Here is an 8,329-nt window from a genome sequence, read left to right on the forward strand (position 1 = left end):
TCCTCCCATCGTGTGATTCCCAATATTATACATAGGTTGCGTGGTATAGTAGGTGCCTTGGGGTATGGTATTGTAATGTGGATTTCCATAGGGATTGTTAGGCTGGGGGATAGAGTTTCCCCCAGGATAAGCAGTGCCCCCTTGACTCATTTGAGGTTGTGAGTAGGGTGCCCCCATGGATAGATTAGGACCTCCTTGAGGATTCTCGCTCGCCACAGAACTAACCATAAGTCCTTGACTAGCATAAGGAGTGTTCATGTCAATCAGTGACTGACCATGCATGCCTAAAAACAGAGGGGGAACTGTTACGTTCCCGGCCGGTATATGCATATTGGGAGTGCCCCCAGATACTTGAATCTGGAGGTTAAAACTATACAATGGATGCCAACCATATTGTTGGTTGAAGGGACCCGCACCAACTGTTCTATATTGAGTGTTATAAGGAGCATTGTATGTAGCACTTGTCGAAGGTATAGGGTTTGACACTAAAGGGGGGAACCCGGAATAGACTGGGTTCCACTCATGGAGGGTGTCATGTTAGGGGTTGAACCTGGGACAAATGGGATAGCAGGGTTCGCCATCAAAGGTGTGGTATTGACTGTCGACTAGGGAAGTGGTGGGGGACCAAAAGTGTCCAAAAAGTCCCACGACCCATTAGTCGTCGACGGGATGGGTGGAAGTGTTCCAACTGAAGACAAAGGAGGTACAGATGCAACAAGAACCAAGAGTGGGCCCAACGGATTCATGATCAGAGTGTTGTATGGAGGAAGAAATCCTGCAGTAAAGAAATCCTTCGGTAAGCTTGAATCGTCGATGTCCAAACTGATTCTATGTGAGATCTTGGAGACTGATTTCCCGAAGACGGGGAATTCGGTTCACTGGAGCTTAGCAGATCCTCCACAATGAGTGGGGGGAGTCCTAGCAATCATCTAGATTGACGACGAGGGCCAAATGTAGCAACAGTGACCGATAATTTTTATCAATAAATTTTTCAGTGATCTTTATTAAAGTCTCAATGATAACACTCTGGCACCTAAAAAATAAAAAAATACACTAAGTAAATCAATCAGCAAGCAGAGGGAAATGACCATGTCTAAGCACCAATCACTGGAGATGAAACCCAGTATCACAATGAGTAACAGAGAGAGCTGGCCAAATGTATAGTTACGGTTACTCTAGAGCTTCACCTGAACCTCAGATTGAGGGGCCAAGTACTCTCGTGAAGATGAGCACCCTCCCAAAAACTGAAGACGGAGTAGGTCTGTCTGTGTTAGGTACCAGGGCAGCCCGCCCCAATCACTTTGTGCTAGTCCCTAAAAGTATGGCCACTAAGGATACCTCAGATCACAGACACTACCAGGGGGGACATAGTCACAGATAGTACGCTGTGTGGGCAGGATACCTGAGTCCCTGACTCAGCTCCGATATCCCTAAAGGGATCCCCAATACACAGAATACCCAAAGGAGATGCAAGCAAAGGCGGCCTACCTTCACTTACAGTCCAATGTTGTCTCGTATTTAGCTCCGCTTTTACTGGAGTGGTCCAGGTAGTATGAGTGCAGAAGGATTTCTCTCTTTAATGAGATTTTATGGGACTCTAACTCAAATCATGCAAAGACAATGCTTGTAAATTTTCAATTTCGATGAATAAGTTGTTTTTACAAAGGGAGAGTCATTCATACATCAATATTCATTCCATGCATCCTTTTCATTACAACACTAGCAATAACCGACAAAACTTTTCGATGCTCACTAACAACTACTGAAACCAAATAATGCAGAATTTAACCAGCTAAGCAAAACATAATAAAAAAATTTTGATTTTTTCTTTTAAGAAAATAAAAACTTTTAAGAAGAAAAGCTATTTTCTTAAAAAAAATCTTTCAAGACACAAATCAGTCAAACAAAACCCAGTTACAGATCCCTTATCAGTCCAGAAGCAAGTTTCCCAACCCTTTGAGGTCACAGACGCATCGGTATATCAACAAATGGGTGACTAACGCTCTATGCTAGAGGCCACAGAGAGTTACTGGAGGTACTAACGCTCTGTTTGTGCAGCCACAGAGCTTTATAAAGCTTTGTTTACACTGCTAACCTGTGTTAGTGAGGGAAAACACTTCAAAAAGGGGTTGTGGGGATCAGATCCAGGGCTGAGCAATGAAAGAAGAGCGTTGCAAGGTCCTGAGGGGTCAGAAAAGGAAGAAATACAGGAAGGTCTGGAAGGAGGATGAAACTAGAAACTTTCTAGGAAAACCGGGAACTAAAGTGTAGTCCCCAATGGAGTCGCCAATTCTACTATAGGGATAAATGCATGGTGTATGGAGAATGAAGAAACCCTCAAGGGTCTTCCCGGGACCCTTGGCAGACTGTAAGATTATCTGCAGCTATCACAAAGATACATGCATGTCCATATTCAATAACTAACTATCAAATCAAGACTAATTCATTACCTCAAGCCTTCATGTAGAGTTGTTGGAGAGCGCAATGCAGCTAGGTGTAAATCCCCTGAGTTGGCTCTAGATCAAGTCTTGCACTTACAGAAGACAAGCGTACTCACAACATAAAACCTTGACAATTAATGTATGAATATACAAAAGACTTCTAGTTGTACATAACTAAGCTACTCATGCTAAAAGACATTGGATAAACATATAAATGAATTATAGTACCAACACCACAGAGTAGATAGTACAACTGCAGTTCTATATTAATGTCGAAAGAGTGATTACAACTATCGGCTGCATCATCCTTCCCTTACCCCTCCAGCTGCTCTCTCTCTCTCCCTTCTTACAAACTTCTTATGCTTAGGTCTAAGACTCCGCTCGACAATCAAGTAAGCTATCCTTTCAAATGATCTAACCTCCATCACAATAGCCCTAGCTCTGCTTATGTAGCATGCGAGGTTAGGGTTGCCAAGTTTCTCCATGAGTTTCCTTAGGTAAAAGCAATGATGTTGCCATTCTTTTGAGCTCTTTCCCATTTGCCTACTTCATTAGGATTAGAAATCCCCCAAATAGGTCGAACTTTGATGTTTCCTTGCTTTTCTGAGTTGATTTAGGAGAGAATATAGGGATATTTCTTAGTCAATTCGTTCCTTTGACCCTTAGTTCCTCATTAGGATTCACTAACGTTGTCCCTGAGGTAACAAGTAGAGTTACTGGGTCACTAACGCTCCCTTAGGCTTGCAGAGAAGCATTATAAAGTAGGTTGTTAGTGTATAGGCAACGTTAGCTTGGAAACAAGGCTTGTGATCTTGTTCATTGCTTCAATCATCATGTCTTTCACCTCTGAGTTGATGAGGAGGTCATTTTATTGTATAACAGTGTGTGCAGGCCATAAGGAGGCCAATTGATTTGCAGAGGGAGAAAATTATATCCCAAAAAAAATTCCAGTTTATTTTTCGGAGGATTTCTAGTGAGGCATCCAGATTATTGTACTCAAATTTTTACTACTACATAATAATAATAATATAAACCCTCATCTGCTGCACCGATTTTCCCTTTGGGGTTTTTTCGGGGACATTAGTCCAAAATAACGATGTTATTTGTGTGCATGAATTTCTAAGTTCCGGTTTAAATTTTCCACAACATATTTTGTTTTTGTGAATAATTGTAATGAGATTTATTCAACATTAAGTAGAAAATTAATAAATTGATAATCAGTTAGGAGAATAGATTCGAGTAGCTGCAATTCAAGGATTTTTCGCATGGTATAAGAGCAATGAAGATCAAATCAGAGGCTCAGAGGTGACATGAGTAAAATTGTGCAACTTTAGAGGGAGATTTGGGCACTGTTTCTCCATATTTGTGGAGGCCAGCAAGGGGTGCAAATTGCAAAGGTAGTGGGGTTCGATTTCTAGTTCCAAGTGTAGGAAAAATTGGAATAGCCTCAGAAGCAGAATTTGCGAATAGTGGATTTGTCGAAAAGTAGTTCCGGTGAGTAGATTAGTAGACTCATTGAGCAGATATGGGCACAGAAGTTTTGCAACAAGGGTTTCAATTGCAGATATGTGCAAGGGCAAGAAGAGAAAAGCACGATGAAGAGAGGAGATTTCCATTTTTTTCATATTTCCAGTTGCAAGAGGCTATAATAGACTTGCCAATCCAGCTAGTGTGAGTTTCCTAAAAGAGGAGCAACAAGTAGCGAGAGTGTCGAAGAAGGAATTCCAGAGGAAAGTAAGGAAGATCTGTGCATTCCAGCAAGGGGTGCAAGTAGCAGAAGGAAGGTCGAGTAGGAAGGAGAATTTTTTGTCTCCATATTACTTGAGTTTCGCAGATATGGCCACAACAGGACTCAAGGATCAAGACATGCTTGACAAAGCCTCTAACTTTGGCATATGGAAGGCTAGAATGTCATTCATGTTAGATGAGTATGGTCTGAAGGAGTATGTGGAGAATGTTGTTACCATACCTACAGATGCTCAACAACATGCAACGTACAAGACAAAAATTGCCAAGGCTAAGAGGATGATCCTAGATGGGGTTCGAGATAATATCGTTCTGCATGTTGCTACATTAGACACAACAAAGGAAATGTGGGATGTCGTAGTCACATTGTATGAGAATCCATCAGAGAATCAGAAGATGATTCTCAAGGAGAAGCTTAGGACCACCAAAATGCAGAATGGAGAAGGAATTACACCCAACCTCACTAGGATTCAAAATGGCAGAGATGAGCTTGCAGTCATTGGAGAAAAACCATTAGATAGCAAACTAGTCAAAACAACTCTCAATGGTTTCACCAAGGAGTGGCATAATTTCATCCAAGTTATTTATGGGCAAGATACGCCACCTGGTTGGGATTGTCTATGGAGTGACTTCACTCAAGAGTTGAAACTCAGTCTTGCAAATGGTTCTACCAACCGTAGTAGCAAGGGACCGAAGGAGGAGGAGGATGAGGAAAACGTGGCCATTGTAGGTAAGGGAAAGGCGAAGAAAGGTCCCCATCAGAGACAAGGCTCAAGAGGATGCAAGAGAAAGAAGATTTATCGAAGATCAAGTGCTTCGGGTGTGGTCAGTATGGCCACTATGTCACTTAATGTCCTCAAAGGAAGAAGGACAAGAAGGGGTAGCAAGAGAAAACAACAGCTTCGACAAATATTGATGAACTAACCACTAGATTGGAGTTTGCGTTGATAGCAACAGTACCTTCGGGAGGAGGAGAAGCTTCATACCTCTACATATCAAGCTAGGCAGGGCCCAACATAGGTGCAACCAAGAGATCAGTTAGGCCAATTCCAACTGTTGCGGCAGGACCATCACCTTTGCTACAAAGGCCCACGATTTCACAGTAGCGGGATTTAGTGTTACCAGAGCTAGTTGCAGTTAGATGCTCGATAGTTAGTTGCAGTAACATAATGTCAGCGGGATGCAGTCAGATTGACAATAGCAGAGTTAGTTGCAATCAAATGATCAAGAGATAGTTGCAAAACTAGTTGCAGTGACACGAGCTATGTGAATTTCCAAGTTGTAGGATGCATGTTTAGTTCCAGCTAGAAGATTCCCAACGCATAGCTACGCAATCTAGTTTCCAATATAAGAGGATAATGCAAGTTTCCAGGAGCAATCCACCAACTTGGAATCCGAAGCATGAAGCTTCTTCCAGTTGGTGATCATCGGTGTCGACATGGGTCTGCAATCCTCCATGTGGAATCTGCTAAGGATGTCCACAATATACTTCCCCTGCCTCAGGAAGAAATTCCCCTCCTCCTGCCACACCTCCAAACCCAAAAAGTAATGCATCAAGCCGATGTCCTTCATCTCAAACTCCGTCGCAAGATCTCTCTTGCAGTACTCTATGAGTCTCTCTGCACCTGTAATGACCAAGTCATCCACATACAACACCAGAATGAGAGGCTCCTCACCTATCACAATAAAGTAAAGGTTCGGATCTGCCTCACTCTTTGTGAAACCCATCCCCTACGAATATGTATCTATCCTGGAGTACCAAGCTCTGGGAGCTTGCTTCAGGCCATAAAGGGCCTTCTTCAGTCTGCACACATGGGACTCCTTCCCATGCACCTCAAAGCCCTGTGGCTGCTCAATGTACACCTCCTCCTGTATGAAGCCATTGAGAAATGCAGTCTTTACATCCATCTGGTGGATCTTCCAACCCATATCTGCTGCTATCGATATAATGGAGCAGATCAAATTATATCGAGCCATGGGAGCGAAGGTCTCCTCATAATCAACTCCCTCTACCTGGGAGAACCCTCTAGCCACAAACCTCGCTTTGAATTTCTCAATGCTGGCATCTGCAGCATGCTTTACCTTGTAAAGCCATCTGGAAGTAACCACGGATTTTCCCTCAGGCCTAGGCACCACCTCCCAAACATCACTCTTCATGATAGAAGAATACTCCTCCTGCATGGCCTCTCTCCAGACCTGCTAGCTAGCTGCCTCCTCATAGCTAGAGGCTCAGAGTCAAGGATGCTGGTAACCATTGCCATATAGCTACAAAACCTCTCAGGTGGTCTACTTTCTCTAACCAGCCTCTTAGGCTCAGCAACAGATGTGGCATCTCTCAAGGTGTCCTGAATCCACTTGGGCTTCCTCTTCCCTGAGCGCACTTCTCCCATAGGAGAATGAAACTCCTCCTCATCATCATCATCAGGAGCCTGAACTCCTGACTGTCTGTTTGTTGTCCTCTTGCCTGCACCTGAACCTGTAGAAGCTGAGGTACCGTGTGAACTGTCCATCAGTGGACTCCCTAGTGAACTGCTCTGTGAACTGCTCTGCATGCTGCCCGGAGCACCACCCCTCTGGCTTGGTGAGCCACTGCTCACTGACGGACCTGACATCCTCATAGATGTACCTCCAGATCCTCCTGATCCCTACCCACTGGATCCTTGTGACTGACTCAACTACTGTTGAGGGTCTGGCTGATCAAGATACTCTAACTCCCGTGACCTCCTAAAGGCCCTGTCCTCCTCGAACTTCACATCCTGCCTGACAACAACTTTCCTCTGTGCAGGAATATAAATCCGAAAGGCCTTTGAGGTCTCACTGTAGCCCACAAAGATACCCTTCTCTGCGGTGGGCTCTAGTTTGGTCCTCTTCTCCTTGGGTATGTAGGAGTATGTAATGCATCCAAAGATATGAAGATGACCAATATCAAGCTTCTTCCCAAAAAAAGCCTCCTCTAGAGTCATGTTCCCCAAGGCACAATGCAGACTTCTGTTCTGCAAATAAATAACTATGTTGCAGGCCTCTGCCCACAAGAACAATGGCAACCCCTGATCATGTAACATGGCTTTGGCAGCCCCTACGATGGATCTGTTCTTCCTCTCTGCAACCCTGTTCTGCTGGGGCTTGTAAGGAACAATGAACTCCCTCCTAATGCCTGCCTCCGCACAATAGTCAACAAACTCTCCAAGGGTGTACTCTCCCCCATTGTCCGACCTCAGGGACTTGATCTTCCGACCTGTCTGTGTCTCCACAAGAGCTCTAAACTCTTGAAACCGCTTGAAGACTTCACTCTTGGTCTTCAAGAAATAAATCCAGGTCCTCCTCGAGTGATCATCAATGAATAAAACATAGTACTCATATCCACTCAAGGAAACATGAGACATCCGACCGCTCACATCGGAATGAATCAAATCAAGTATCCCAGTCGCTCTGTTGTCACTGCTGGGAAAAGGGGATTTGGCAAACTTGCCCATCGCACATCCTCTGCAAGTATCAAAGTGATCAGTACTGAAATCTGGCACACCTATAGTGATCTCCCGCAAGGTCCTCAAGGCTCCATGATACATATGTCCCATCCTGCGATGCCAAATCTCACACAGCTCAGAACTGCTAGCTCTGTTGTCGGTACTACTGCTCAATGCCAAAAGGGACTGGAATGCAAACTTGTACACCTATCACTCTAGCTGAATCAGCTGGAGTGCCCTTGGGATACATCAACACCTGTCCTCCCCTGAACAGTACCTCATATCCTCTGTCCTCCAAAGCTGAGATGGATATGAGGTTCTTCCTCATCCCTGGAACATAAAGAACATCTGACACCTTCAAGGGAGGTTTGGACTCCCTCTAAAATGTCAGTGTCCCCACACTGACTGCTCTAACAACTCTGTCATCACCGAGTACTACCTCTATATCAGTGCCACTCTCTAAAAGCTCTGAGAAGTACTCACGGACTCCTGTCATGTGACGTGAAGCCCCACTATCCACATACCAGATACCCGAAGATGCTCCGCTAATCAAGGGAAAAGCATGCTCCCTCTGAACCTGTGTGGCAAGTGATCCTGCACTAGAGGACTTACATGCAGTGAATGCAAACTCACGGTCAAAACGATCTGCAAAGTCCTCAACCTCTGCTGAAGCTGCCA

The sequence above is a fragment of the Pinus tabuliformis genome, chromosome 5_2, assembly GCF_031772625.1.
Source record: "Pinus tabuliformis cultivar Carrire ecotype Pingquan chromosome 5_2, CPIR1, whole genome shotgun sequence".
Taxonomy (NCBI): Eukaryota; Viridiplantae; Streptophyta; class Pinopsida; order Pinales; family Pinaceae; genus Pinus; species Pinus tabuliformis.